At 38.2% G+C, this 15,368-nt stretch overlaps 1 long non-coding RNA gene across 1 annotated transcript; it reads left to right on the plus strand.

Annotated features, from left to right (window-relative positions):
- Nucleotides 1-6,486: 6,486 nt before the first annotated feature.
- Nucleotides 6,487-7,865, plus strand: LOC131656583 (uncharacterized). The gene is made up of 3 exons (XR_009300173.1): nucleotides 6,487-6,604; nucleotides 7,625-7,695; nucleotides 7,782-7,865. It is a non-coding gene; the product is annotated as an uncharacterized LOC131656583 (long non-coding RNA).
- Nucleotides 7,866-15,368: the final 7,503 nt, after the last annotated feature.

Genomic DNA, 15,368 nt, shown 5'->3' on the forward strand with positions numbered 1-15,368 from the left:
ATTGACCATGAGAAGCTATTATCCAAGAGGCATTGATCCTTGATCCTGAGTTATGCTGCATTTGCATCATCATTAACATTTTTGCATTCATGCATGTGCATCCATGGTTACCAAGACTCTTACCACTCTTCCTCTCCATCATATTAGACAAGGCGATTCCTCCACATCGATATCTGACAAGAGCTCACAGAAGAAGAATCATGGAGAATTACAAACAAGATCAAGCTAACATCAGAAAACTCCATGCCCCCTAAAGGGGGCACCTTCCACCACTAGAGCCTGAAGACTTTGTGTTTGTCAGAGAACATTTCACTTGCATAAGGCCAAGCTTGCCATTGTCTAGATTACTTCAAAGTATTTTCAACTGTATTACTTTTGTTGTTATCAAGTACTTCTCATTGTAAGAAACTCATTCTGTTTGAATAAATAAAAATAATGTAATATACATGTTTTTCTCAAATCATTTCATCTTTGTCATTATGTTCATTGATATTCAACTCATTTGTCTTAAGCAACTAAAAAAAGAGAATGATGAAAATCAAAAACGTATGAACTACTAACTGTATGCTTTTGGAACAAAGATCCTGCTGACGATGTACAGGCATTGTTTCAATTCCTAAACACCGGAGTTATAAGGGAGTGAAACCTTCGTCAACCCCTTTGAGCCTAAGGAGTAGTAGTTTCTTTTCAAAAAACACAAAACCCTCAATCTTAACCATGGGCAGGGTAGTCTTCAGTTAGTGGGACCGAGCGCTCAATTTTCAGATATTCCATCAGAGGATCAATCATATCTCACAACAAAAGAAGAAGAGCACAATCCACAATGAATGTCTCTCATTCACTAAGAAGAAGGCAGTCACAACCTTTTCATCAAGTCAATCACAAAAGTCATACAACTTGTTCCCGAACGAGACAAAAAAAAGAATGAAAAGAAAGTTATGAATCATGATCAAAATGATAAAAAAAAAATAGCCCGCTAAGTCAAAAGAAAAAAGAAAAGCTTTTAAGCAAATGACTTAGGCAAAAATTAGGGCATATTCCGCTGGACAACGGAAACCAAAATCAAAAGAAACTTTTTGTCCAGGCAAAAGTTAGGGAAAGCAAAAGAAAAGAACAAGAAGAAAAATACTCCAAGGGACAAGTTGTTGTGACCATCAACAAAAGCACCAAGGGGTGGCTGCCACCTCCATCAAAGCCATAAAGGATCCTCATCCATCACAATCCTTCCTGAAAGGCGAATACTCGTGTCGAACTAGCTGAACATAGGACTGGAGAACATCACGAAGAGGGGCGGGTTAAGTAGAATTTGAGCCTTTATCCTTTGTTTCTCAAACCGTGAACCCGGCCACGTTACAACCCTCAAAAGTCCTAATTGAAGTAGGGTTTGTTCCGAAAGCATACAAACTGTAAAATCATGTCAAACTGACTCCTAATGTTGCTGTGTCACTTGTGTTAGTATCAATACAACATTTTGACAAATAAAACTTTTCTTTTGAGATTAACATGTGCATTGCATTCTCATTATCTCTTTCAAAACAGAATCGTCTCTAATCTGAAAATAAGTACTTGATACCAAGGAAAGTTCAACATTAAATTTCCATCGAGTAATCTTACAAAGGCAAAGGTTGGTCATCCACTGAGCAAATACCTGAAGCATCCATTTGATGGAATAGTTCCTCTCAACCTGGGGCATTCATTCCATGATCAGCATTGGGGCATACCATTGCAAATCTCCATGATTCGAGCATTATCAAAGTTCTACCTCGAGAGATCATACAAGCTGGGGCAAGCTAGCCACAATTCATCTCTTCATCTTCGATCAAGTGTCAGATAACGAGATAGGTGTTGAGGAGTCAAGCCAAACGCCTCACCTCCATAAATTCTATCCTTCAAGCTATGACCTTTCCACAAAGGCATCATCCATCCACTTATATCTTGGAAACAATTATTCCATACATTCATCATATATATCATTGCATTCTCATTGGCATATCTCCCTCAATGATCCAATCATCAATAAAGCAGGGGCATCCACCCTATCTTGAATCAAGCAGAGTTCAGAACTCCACCTAATCTATTCCCCACAAAGCGGAAACCCTGATCAATCAGTACACTACATATAGAATTCATTGCATTGCATCTCCAAAAGTGCATAAAACAAATCAAGCATCACATATGAAGCATAAGCCAAGTTACTCATCAGATGAGGTCCCTACAAGTATTCAAATTGATATACTACTGGATCACTCAGAGTTACCACTGTGGTGTCATCTCCCAAAGTCAATCATGTTCATCTTTCTTCAACCCAGAGTTGATGTTTTTGTATTCAACCCAGAGTTGACTTTCTTTCATCTTTTAACCCCGAGTTAATTATCTTTTCCCTCTCAACCCAGAGTTGACGGTCATCTCTTTTTCTTGATTCCCTTTCCCACTCAACCCAGAGTTGACGGTTATCTTTTGTCTTTTTCCCACTCAACCCTGAGTTGACGGTTACCTTTTATCCTTTTCCCACTCAACCCAGAGTTGACGGTCATCCTTTATCCTTTTCCCACTCAACCCAGAGTTGACGGTTATCTTTTGTCTCTTTTCCCACTCAACCCAGAGTTGGCGGCCATCTTTTGTTATTCCCACTCAACCCAGAGTTGACGGTTATCTTTTGTCTCTCTTCCCGCTCAACCCAGAGTTGACGGCCATCTTTTGTTATTCCCACTCAACCCAGAGTTGACGGTTATCTCTTGTTTCTTTTCCCACTCAACCCAAAGTTGACGGTTATCCCTTGTTCAATCCAGAATTGATTTCTCTTTTCCCACTCAACCCAGAGTTGACGGATACTTCTTATTGACTTCTTTTTCCCACTCAACCCAGAGTTGACGGTTATCATTTGTTCAACCCAGAGTTGACGGTTATCTCTCTTCCTTCCCACTCAACCCAGAGTTGACGGTTATCCTTTGTTCAATCCAGAATTGATTATTTCTCTTTCCCACTCAACCCAGAGTTGACGGTTATCCTTTGTTCAATCCAGAATTGTTTATTTCTCTTTCCCACTCAACCCTGAGTTGACGGCTATCATTTGTCTCTTCCCACTCAACCCAGAGTTGACAGTTATCCTTTATTCAATCCAGAATTGATTTCATCTTTTCCCTCTCAACCCAGAGTTGACGGTTACCTTGTTCATTTTTCTCACTCAACCCAGAGTTGACAGTTATCCTTTGTCTTTTCCCACTCAACCCAGAGTTGACGGTTATCTTTTCTCCTTTCCCACTCAACCCTGAGTTGACGGTCATCCTTTATCCTTTTCCCACTCAACCCAGAGTTGACGGTTATCTTTTGTCTTATTTCCCACTCAACCCAGAGTTGACGGTTATCTCCTTTCAACCCAGAGTTGATTTTCTTTCTTTCTTTCTCAACCCAGAGTTGACTTCCTTACTCTTCGACCCAGAGTCGACCCACTTTTCTTTTTCAACCCAGAGTTTAAGTTTATTTCATTTCTAACCCAGAGTTAATTTGCTCAACCCAGAGTTGACATTCCTCAATAAAATGACACCATCTTTTCTCCCAACGGTTCCTATCTCTCATAAGGCAAATTTTCAGGTTCACTTGGTATTTAATCTTCTTCTATCTTGAAGTTTCGAAAGGCTGGCGCCAATCTCTCCTTCAGATTTAAGATGATTAAATAGGGGCAGCTGTTGCACCCCAAAATTTGCCCATCTAATTATTCTTAATTGGCTTATGCATCTCACAATTTCATCCACTAGGTCATTTCACACATCATGCATCATTAATCAAAAACTTGGTATTGGGATCAAGGATATTTAATAATTAACATTCTCTATGGTTCTTAAGGCTCTCCTCTTTGTTCGAAGTTACCAAGCAACAATAATCAACAATATGACAGGGATTCACTTAGAGTTCAAGTTAAAAATATATTCAATATGTAAGAAGAAACTATTGGCAAAGTTCATTCAAGCGAGCATCATGGCTCATTACAAGCCTCGTTCCAAGATTTCCACAACAAATTTACAAGCTTAAAGTCCAATTTCACTATGAAGGTTCAACGTTACATGTTTATAATTACAATCAATCATATTTATCCAAGTCCAAAGTCCCAATTTCCATTACCAAAACCATTACAAAATACACAATCATTACAAAGAAAAGTACAAAAACAGCAAGAAAGAGATCCATTAAAATTGCTATGTCTTCATTCAACTTCATTTTTTTGCTTTACTTGAAAAGATCTCCATGGGTCCCCTTGAGTTATTCATCACATCATCATCACACCATTCCTTCTGTTGACAGTGCTGAAAATGATGCGGGTATCATCGCTTGTCCAGCTTCAAGTATGATTAGTTCTCCTTCAAAAAAAAAAAAGCCTTCCGAATCCGCAAAGACTAGTCCACTTCTTCAGACTCTTATCCAATGGAATCCAATGAAGTGGAGTTGATTCAAGGAAAGAAGAGACTCGACATGATTCAAACCCTGCAAAGAACAAGATGTAGCATCAATATGTTTCAAAACAGTTCTGAATCTTCATCCAAATAGTTCAAAATCAACTTAAGAGCTGCACAAGACTTTCCAGCCAAATACACTTCAGAACCATTAATTTAAACTACAAAATAATTCAAACCAGCAGCCCTGCATAAACCAACAGGAACCCGTCCTAACAGCCTAATCATTCATTTACCAATTAGTTGCATAAAACTCCCAGCCACATCATATCATACATAAACATCATAACTAACTTAACAACCCTCTAACTAACCCCTTTCTATTTTCTCTAACAGACTTGTAACCATATTTCTAACAAATCCTAACTGTTATAACAAACTTTTCCTAAATCTAACAGAAAATAACAGAATCCATAACCACCACTCTAAACCTTCTAACCAATTACTAACTGCCAGCTCACATAACCATCTATAACTGTCAAAACAGAAGCATAACAGAATCAGTTACTCCTCTAACCAATCCTAACAACCTCTAACCAATTGAAAACGAGTTATAACAGAAAAATCACTGGATAACTAACCTTATAGGAGACTCAATCTCAGCCCTCCAATCTCATAACCGAAACTCAATCCAAGGGCTATAATCTCTCCTCCCTCAACTAACTTTTCCCTCTCAATCTCTATATATTCAAACCTCCCTCCATTTTTAAAGCCTCTCCACCATTTCTCACTTCCATTCATCATCTTCACTCTGTTTCAACTCCTTCACTCTTCCATCTCAGCCATTCTTCACTTCTCCACAATCAACTTCATCTTCATTCTTCTTCACTACTTCACTTTTGGTCTTCATCATTCATCACCATCCTCACTCCACAAACTCTGCGAAATCACCATCTTCAAACCTCTTCTCCACCATTTTTCACACCATCTTCATCTTCAATCACTCTTCAACTCCCTCTGCAAGTCCATCACCACTCTCTCCACGCATCATCCACCATTCACACACTCAATTCATCAGCTCCATCATTCCGAATTCTCCATTATCTTCTCTGCAACTCTATTATCCATTCATCTTTCTTTCTCTCCTCTCATTCCCCACACTCAAAGCTCCTCACAAAGCGTCTTCAGAGCCATCACCAGGCTCTGAAAGAGGCTGAGCTAAGCCTCATTTCATCGCCGGCGAATCGTCACCTTCACCATCATCAATTCCCAATCTTTATCTCACAATCGCGACAACTCAAACGCAGAAAGATCCACACACGGAAAAGATAAAAGAAGAAATAGAAGAAGAAGCAGAAATTGAGAGAAGAACAAAGATTTAAGCAACTGAAAATTACCTGAAGAACTCGTGTTTATTTCGCCAAGCTAGCTGGAGCTTCACCTCTGGTATTCTCGTCATCACACGCGTATCTTCTGATCCAGTAAGTTCGATCTCCTTCATCTTCCATTTTGAAATTTGATTGATATCTTGTTATACTCGTTGCTGTCGATCAAATCCCTCTCCCAATTGCGTGAATCCTTAGATGTTATCCCCTTAATCTATGATTTCAAAACCTAGGGTTTCACAACTTTCCTCTCACTACGCCAAATTTGGCTTTTAGCAGCACCCCTACGAAAGCGCTTTTAGGAAAAGCGCTGGCATAGGCTTCGCTAAAGACAAAATTAAAAAACACGCTAAAAAAGCGCTCTAATAGTGGGGGGGTATGAAAGCGCTTTTAAGAAGCGCTCTGGTAGGGGGGGGTTATGAGAGCGCTTTTCAAAAGCGCTCTGGTAGGGGGGGGGTACGAAAGCGCTTTACAAAAGCGCTCTGGTAGGTGGGGGGAACGTGGGGGGAACGAAAGCGCTTTTCAAAAGCGCTCTGGTAGGGGTGTTTAATGAGAGCGCTTTTTGTCAAAAGCGCTGGTATAGACCAGGCTATGAGAGCGCTTTTCAGAAGCGCTTTAGTAGCCTTTATTACTAAAAATTAAAAACCAAAACACGCGTTACTGTTTCTCATTTCTCTCTTTCGTTTTCTGCAGAACCCAGCTTCCGTCCACCACTGTTCTTCATCCACAAACCCTCACTGCACGCGAAACCCTTCCGTCCACCACCATCGGCAACCACCGTCGGCGTCCCTCCGTCGGCTTCTCCTCCGTCACTCGTTTTATCCACCGCCGGTGAGTTTTAGGTTTAATTTTCAGTGAAAATTTTATTTGGTATCAAAGATTGAACTTCTGCCTGCAACTTGTTTGATGAAATGCCTGAAAGAAATGATTTGAGTTGATAATTGATGAAATGCCACAATCCTTAGTAGGTATTTTTAAATTCTAAGTTGATTTACTTCCGCTTTTCATGATTCAAAAATCCATGGTTTTTTGGCTGTAGTGTTGATAAAATTCTGAAGTTACTGAATACAAAATAGACTTGCCACTGTTTATCACAAAATTTTGGCATTTCATCAAACAATAGTAACATAGTACGGCTAAACTTGCACCATGAGTATCACAAAATTTTGGCATTTCATCAAACAATAGTATCACAAGTGTAGCTTATTAATGTATTAGAATGAGACTTTTCTATTAGAATTGAGTTAACAAAATCTTTGTGCCATCTTCATATCTGGGAAAGCGTATTAAATTATTATGCGTTTCAGGCCAAAGAAGTAGCAGAACTCAGACAAAAAATTGCATTGAAAGAATCTGTTCTTGAAGGTACTGCCTTTTTGCAAAGTCATCGATTTGTTCTCTGAAATATTGGGGCCCTTTTCTTTGAAAAAGTATCTTTTGTTTTCTTTTCCTATTTTCTCTTTTTAATATAAGACTGCCACATTGTTTTCTTTTCCTGTTTCTGTTTGCCAAGTACTGTAAAGTATGAGAATGACAGCACATAGAGAAATTAAATAATAAATAATATATAATAATTGTAATAATATATACCTTATGAGAGTTGAATTAATGAGGAAGAGAGAAGGTAAAGAATGAAACAAGAGTGAGTTAATGTATATAGACAAGGATGATTCATAAGGTTTGCTTTTGAGCAAAAAGTTTTATAGCTTCGTGTTAGTAGTGGTGTATTTAATTAACTGCATCGTGTGTCTTGTGTTAGTAGTGTTAGTAGTGGTGTATTTAATTAACTGCATCATGAGCTATTCACCCATTCTTATTATAATCATACATTGAATTGAATTTCTTGTATAGGTCTGACTGGATTGATAACTTTGGATCTCTTTGGAGCTCGTATCATTGACTCTGGTACTACATATTTAGGAGTATGTACACACATCAAACTATTGTTGATTTCCTTTGTTCAATCGATTTTGTCTTGGTGGTTACTAACTTTGTGAATTTGCTATAGGGGTAACTTGTGTATAGTGAAAGTTTGATCGTTTCCCAGCCTAGTTCGACGTTTGGCGTTTTCTTGAGTTCGGTAACATCCGAGGTAAATTTCTTTCTCAAATTACTGGTATTATGATGAATTTGTCTGAAATTGTGTGATTATATATGTTACGTTTTATTGCTTCGGATTCATTCCGTTTATACTTTGCGTTTTGACAGAAACACATTAGTTTTATGTGTTTAGAGAGTTAATATAGGAGGTACTTACTAACTTTGTGAATTGAATTCGCCATAGGGGTTACTTGTGAAGAGTGGAAGTTTGACCGATGTTGTTTAGCTTAATTAAGACATGGATAAGACATGGATGAATTCAAACCGATTGTCGAAAGAGTACGAGAAAGGGGTATGGGAATTTGTTGAGTTTGCGGTTGCGAACTCCAAAGACCCGCTTCGAATGCCGTGTCCTTGCTTGGGTTGCTGTTATGCCGGGGGTAAGGTTGACGGGAATCAGTTGGGATCTCATTTACTACGGTTTGGAATTGATAGAAGTTATACATGTTGGACAATGCATGGTGAGAAAAGTACCGGGAATGCTGGGTCGAGGTGTAATAGGAAGTATGCTTCAAACGACGATTGCACAGACACATACGATTGTGATCGAGTCGAAGAGATTGCAGAAGCGCTGGAAGAAGATCTAGCGGATTGTCCCAAAATGTTTGAGAGGTTGGTAAGCGATGCAGAGAAACCGTTGTATGATGGTTGTTCAAAATTCACAAGATTGTCTGCGGTGTTAAAGTTGTACAACTTAAAGGCGGACAATGGATGGTCGGATAAAAGTTTCACAGAGTTATTAGCCCTTATGAAAGATATGCTACCAGAGGATAATGTTCTTCCCAATCGAACGTATGAAGCCAAAAAGATGTTGTCTTCTATTGGAATGGGCTATGATAAGATACACGCATGTCCAAACGATTGCGTTTTGTTTCGAAACGAGTATGCAGCGTTGAATGAGTGTCCTAAATGTGGTGCCCCTCGATATAAGAAAAAGTTGTCTCCTGCTAAAGTCTTATGGTATTTTCCTATAATTCCGAGATTTAGACGCATGTATCGTAGTGAGACCGATTCAAGACACTTGACTTGGCATGCAGATGAAAGAATTATTGATGGAAAGTTGCGACATCCGGCAGACTCACCACAATGGAGTAAAGTTGATACTGAATATCCTGAATTTGGAAAAGAAGCAAGAAACCTTCGGTTGTCATTGTCTACTGATGGAATGAACCCGCATGGTATTCAAAGTATCTCGCATAGCACATGGCCTGTGATTCTTATGATTTATAACTTACCTCCGTGGCTATGTATGAAGCGTAAGTACATGATGTTATCTATGCTAATTTCTGGGCCTAAACAACCAGGGAATGACATAGACGTATACTTGGCACCCTTAATCGAAGATTTAAAGTTTTTGTGGGAGAGAGGTGTGGAGGTTTACGATGGGTATAGGAAAGAAAGTTTCAACTTGAGGGCGATGTTGTTTGGAACAATTAATGATTTTCCAGCATACGGAAATCTATCCGGGTACAGCAACAAGGGTCAAAAGGCGTGTCCTGTTTGTGAAGATGAAACCGATACGACACGATTGGCGCTTTGTCAGAAGAATGTCTTTCTCGGCCATCGTAGATTCTTAAATTCTAATCATCACTACCGTGGGTGGAGAAAAGCATTCAATGGAGAGGCCGAACATCGTACAGCCCCGCCTTTTTTGTCAGGTGATCAAATTTTTGAAAAGGTGAAAGATGTGAGCACTCAGTTTGGCAAGCCTTTTGCACATTCAATTGTCAAGGGTGGGTGGAAGAAGAAGTCAATTTTCTTTGAACTTCCATATTGGAAGTCGTTGTACGTAAGACATTTCCTGGATGTTATGCATATTGAAAAAAATGTATTTGACAGCGTTATAGGTACGCTACTCAATATACAAGGAAAGTCTAAGGATGGCGTTAACATAAGGAATGACATGGTAAACATGGGGATGAGAACTGAATTGGGGCCCGTGACGAAAGGAAGACGAACATATCTGCCACCTGCTGTTTACACTCTATCTAGAAAGGAGAAGAAAACATTGTGTAAGTTCCTCAGTGAAGTAAAAGTTCCAGAAGGCTACTCTTCAGATATTAGAAGACTTGTGTCCATGAAAGACCTCAAGTTAAAGAGTTTGAAGACGCATGATTGCCATGTTATAATGGAACATTTTTTACCAATAGGTATACGTTCTATTCTGCCAGAAAAAGTAAGAAGCGCAATAACTAAGCTGTGTTTCTTCTTCAGGTCTATTTGCAGTAAGGTGGTCGATCCCGCGATCTTACCAACATTGCAAAATGAGATAGTTGTTACTTTATGTGATCTTGAAATGTATTTTCCTCCCTCGTTTTTTGACATAATGGTTCATCTAGTCGTTCATCTTGTGAAAGAGACACAACTGTGCGGACCAGCTTATATGAGATGGATGTACCCTGCTGAACGTTATATGAAAATATTAAAAGGGTACGTGAAAAACAGAAGTCGACCGGAGGGTTGTATTGCCGAGCGATACGTTGCTGAAGAAGCGGTTGAGTTTTGTACTGAATATCTGTCAAATGTTCAATCAATTGGACTCCCCAAATCTCATATTGTCGAAAAAAAAGAAGGAAAAAGGCTAATTGGAAATAAAGTTGTGACAGTATCAATGGTCGAACGGGATCAAGTGCACTTGTATGTTCTGCACAATGAGATTGAGGTTGAGCCGTTTGTTGAAATGCACAAAGTTGTTCTCCGAGATTTAAATCCAAATAGAAATGAGAACTGGATAGTACGAGAGCACAATCGAAGTTTCATACCGTGGTTTAGAGATCATATTTATTCAAAGTATCGTTCAGATCCTGCTTCAGTAACAGAAAGGTTGAGATGTTTAGCCTATGGTCCATCTGTAATTGTACTTTCTTATAGCGCATACGCAATTAATGGATACACATTTTATACCAAAGAACAGGATGATAAAAGTACTATGCAAAATAGTGGTGTAACCTTGGTAGCTGAAGCTATGCACATATCAAGTGCGAATGACTTAAATCCGAAATTTGCAAATTTGTCATATTTTGGGGTTATCGAGCGCATTTTGGTGTTTGATTACGCGAAGTTTCAGATTCCTGTATTTGGTTGCAAGTGGGTTGAAAATAATAGTGGCGTACGAATGGATAAGTCAGGATTTTTGCAAGTGGATCTCAATAGGGTAGGGTACAAAGATGAGCCTTTCATTCTAGCCTCTCAAGCTAAACAAGTGTTCTATGTCAATGATCCGACAAGTACGAAATGGTCTATAGTGCTTTTATCTAACAAAATAGTTGATGAAAAAATTGAAGATCAAGGTGATATTGGTGTTGGCATTGAATCTTGTACAAGAAACGATCAAAATGAGAATGAATCTTGTATTAGAAATGATCATAATGAGGGTATTTGGATCAATCCAACCGTCCGCATTGTTAAGAGACGCGTAGTACACAAACCTACCAAGAAAAGAAAGAGACGTTAGTGATAAAGGTAATAGTATACATAGTCCGACTAATTTGTTTTATTCAATTTGGTGCATATTCTCGTTTTGTACATAACTTTTGAACCATGTATCCGATTGTTGACTTCTTTACATGTAACTATACTATTTTGACGATTCCGGAGCTGCTCATGCACTTATCTTTACATTTCGGGACTATTTTTTTATCGGTTTTGCTTCTGCCCGTAATCAAAAGTCGGGCTTAGGGTCTGAATTTCGGAAAACCGACTTTGTTTTTGAGTCCGTGGCGACGTTTTACCATAGCCATGTAAATTTCGTTCAATTCCGATAACTTTCTTTTTTACGCTTATTTTGATTTGTACCGATTTCGTTTCCGATTTACTTGTACATGCATGGTTTGACTTCCATTTGACTTGTATAGATTGTTAGCTTATTAATAGTGTACTAATGTGCTTTAGTTTGTTTGATACAGGTTCAATGGCTTCAGATAGAGATGCTCCACCTGAAAACCCACCTGAAAACTTACAAGAAAACTCACAAGAAAGAGTTGCTTCGGATACAAATGCTCCACCTAATACTGAAGCAAAAGAGGTTGCACGAGGCATCACTATTATGAGGAGTATCATACGACATAGAGACCAAGGATTAGTATACCGATTGGAATGGAATTCTGATAAACAACCAATTGGTCCTAATTCTGCAAAGTTGACAAGTTATATTGGTACACTTGTCCGTATGCATATTCCGGTCTCCATAGCTACCTGGAAATCGAAAACGAAAAATTTAGAATTGGAGGAGAAAAAACAAGCGATTTGGGAAGAGCTTCAGGTATATATCATATATGGTTAATTGTTGTTATTATCTTGACGATAAATTGTTTAAATTATTTATACTAACACACTATGCGTACGTTTTTTTGCAGAGGACTTTTGAGATACCAGATGAACGTAAAAGCTACATACTTAGTTTGGCCGGCAAGAGATATAGAGGGTGGAAAAGTTTTTTGACAAACACCTATCTTAAGGATAAAGATGGAAAATTTCTTGAAGATGCACCGGGACGGCCAACAAAGTATGCGACCTTCATTGATGAAGCAGATTGGGCTGAGTTTGTAAAGCAAAGAGATGAAGCTTTTCAGAAAAAGAGTGCCACGAATAGGGAGAGAGCATCCAAACCCGCGTATCCATACAAAAAAGGGCGTTTGGGATATGCACGCTTAGAGGATAAAATTGTAAGTAAATAGAAATTCGATTTAATTAATTGTCTACATGTGCATGTTTTAATTGACGATTTTATCGTTTGTGTCAATGCATAGTTGGAGGAGACTAAAAGTGAGGAAGCTTCACTTCCTGTACATGTGTTGTGGAAGGAAGCTCGTGTGGGCAAGAATCACGCTGTCGATCCCGATGTTCAGAGAGTTTATACTGAATGTGTAAGTATAATACTATGTCTTTAATTAAATCAAATGTTTTTTAATATATAAATGACTTTTTATCTCCACTAATAATTATTTAAATGTAAATGAATTACAGGAGACCTTGTCGCAATCGGCATCCACCGGTGAGGAGAGCGTACTTAGTAGAGTACTAGATGCTCCCGAGTATCCCGGTCGGGTGAGGGGTAAGGGTCATGGTGTGACTCCAACCTCTTTTTATAAGAGTTCTAGGAGAAGATCAAATCTTACCAATGAAGAAGTGTTGCAAAAGTTGCAGGAATTGCAAGCACAGGTCTCTGAATTGCAAAGAGATAAAGATATGTATATGAGAGAAAAGTGCAACACTTCATCGGTGAGAGAAACTAGTGATAAGGCTAGTATCAACTATCAAAAGAAATTTCCCGAGGTAATTATAAGTTTTTTTCCTTACAAACTGTTCTATTTTATTAATGATAATGACTTTATATTTACTTTTGGTTTAGGGCATTTCATCTTGCCAACTATACTTATCGGAACCGAATTATCGACTAGTTGGCAAGGGAAAAGTGCACAACACTTCGGGAGATTTACTTCACCACAGACCGCTCCCGGATGGACACCTGAAAGTATCGGTGGATGTTGTATTAGATCGTGATGCGATTCTACCGGTACCTGACATGGTCTCAGAGACGACATTGCTGCGAGATGCAATAGGATCGTTTGTTGCATGGCCCTCGGAGCTCATTACCATTAGTGATGAGGTAAATTGAAAACGATTATGAATCATTTAGTTTTCGAATGTCAATTCTAAACCGTTTATTAATTATGTTTTACATTTTATTTTTAGACTGCTCCTATAAAACCCGCAATTAAGGGTAAAGGGATTTTACAGGAGGAGGAGTCTGTTGCATCGCTAAAAGAGGTACATTTAAAGTGTTAATATATAATCTGAATCAAAATATGCATGATTTTATATTTTACCTAACTTATATGATTTTTAGGCATCCGCTCGGGAGTCACAACAAGTGACGCAGCAGGTTCGTAGCGTACCACCCAGTGGTCCTCCGAAGCAAGCGGCAAGAAAAGGCGGTGCTTTTGTGCCTCGATACCGGGCGACACTCGCAACAATGGTTGATATGTCCGATATGAAGGATGGTGCTTTACGGGAAATCGATATGGATGAAAGTGTCTTCGGTATTGAGTTCAAGTCACATATTACAATTGATGACTTGCAAGAGATTTTTAACCAAGATCAACTAGGCGTCAGTAATATGCAATCATACATCCGGTAATATTCACTCATCCGATATATTATTTAATTAGTCCCACAATATAATTTATTTACACTTTTCAATGAAAAGAATCTAATGTTTATTATGTTTTTATTTAAGGTTGTTGTATGACAGAGTGTTGCGCGGGACTGCATTGTCTAACAGATTCCGGTTCGTGTCTTCCGCCCATTGCAGCGGAATGGAAATTGTTTCGGATCCGGAATCTGTTAGACAGCGCTTAGTCGATAGATTCATGTCCACCGGCAATACAGAATGTCTGCATCTTTGGGCGTATAATACCCGACCAGTAGGGTTAGTTTCTCATTCTTTATTCATCTAATCTCTGTTTCTTTAGTGTATAGCAATATTTTCATATAACCTATTGTTTTAATTTATAGAGCACACTGGTTGCTGCTTGCTATCAACCCGATAAGGGAAGTCGTGTATTATCTGAATTCGGTAAAGGGTGAATGGACCAATTATCCGGCCATGAAGGAAATCGTTGATTTGTAAGTAGGATCGTTCTAAATATATATTCGTGTATATTTATATATTTACTTATTTGTGGGATTGATCTAAACATATGCTTTTATATATTTGTTAATTAGATCAATACAAGTATTCCGTAGTCAACGGGACGCACAGGTATCCCGGACTAAATCAAACAACATCACCTGGATCGAAGTGCAGGTACATTACTTTTCACAAATTTGCTTATAATATTTATGCTACTTGGTAAAACAAGACAACTTATATAGAATCTTATTTGTTTTTCTATGTAGTGTCCGCTACAGCGTAACAGTTCAGACTGCGGATACTTTGTATTGAGGTTTATGAAAGAAATCATTCAGGCGAATCAATTAGAGATTCCTCCCACGGTATAAAGTTATAACTTAAGATAATTTCATATAATTTATTACATTTACCTAAATATATTATTCATATTATGTTTTTGTTTTATAGTACCTTGACGAATTCCGTGCTGCTGGGTACTCGAAGCTAAAGTTAGAAGAAATCAAAGAGGAATTGTGTCAATTTTATATTAAGCTATTTTTCATGCAGATTTGAACTATAATATTGTTGATTTTGTAATGATGTATATATATAATTTTGTAATGATGTATATATATAATTTTGGATATTATAATGGTATATATTAGTATATATATTGTCTTACTGATGGCTGAAATAATATAGTCGAAAATATATTACAGGTCGAAAATATATTACAGGTCGAAAATATTACAGGTCGAAAACATTACAGGTCGACTGGGAGGATTAAATTATAGGCTGCACATAAAAATACCTCATTTAGCAACTACAGCGCTTCTAAAAAGCGCTCTTAAAGGTCCACATACTAGAGCGCTTCTTAGTAAA

The sequence above is a fragment of the Vicia villosa genome, linkage group LG3, assembly GCF_029867415.1.
Source record: "Vicia villosa cultivar HV-30 ecotype Madison, WI linkage group LG3, Vvil1.0, whole genome shotgun sequence".
NCBI classification, from domain to species: Eukaryota; Viridiplantae; Streptophyta; class Magnoliopsida; order Fabales; family Fabaceae; genus Vicia; species Vicia villosa.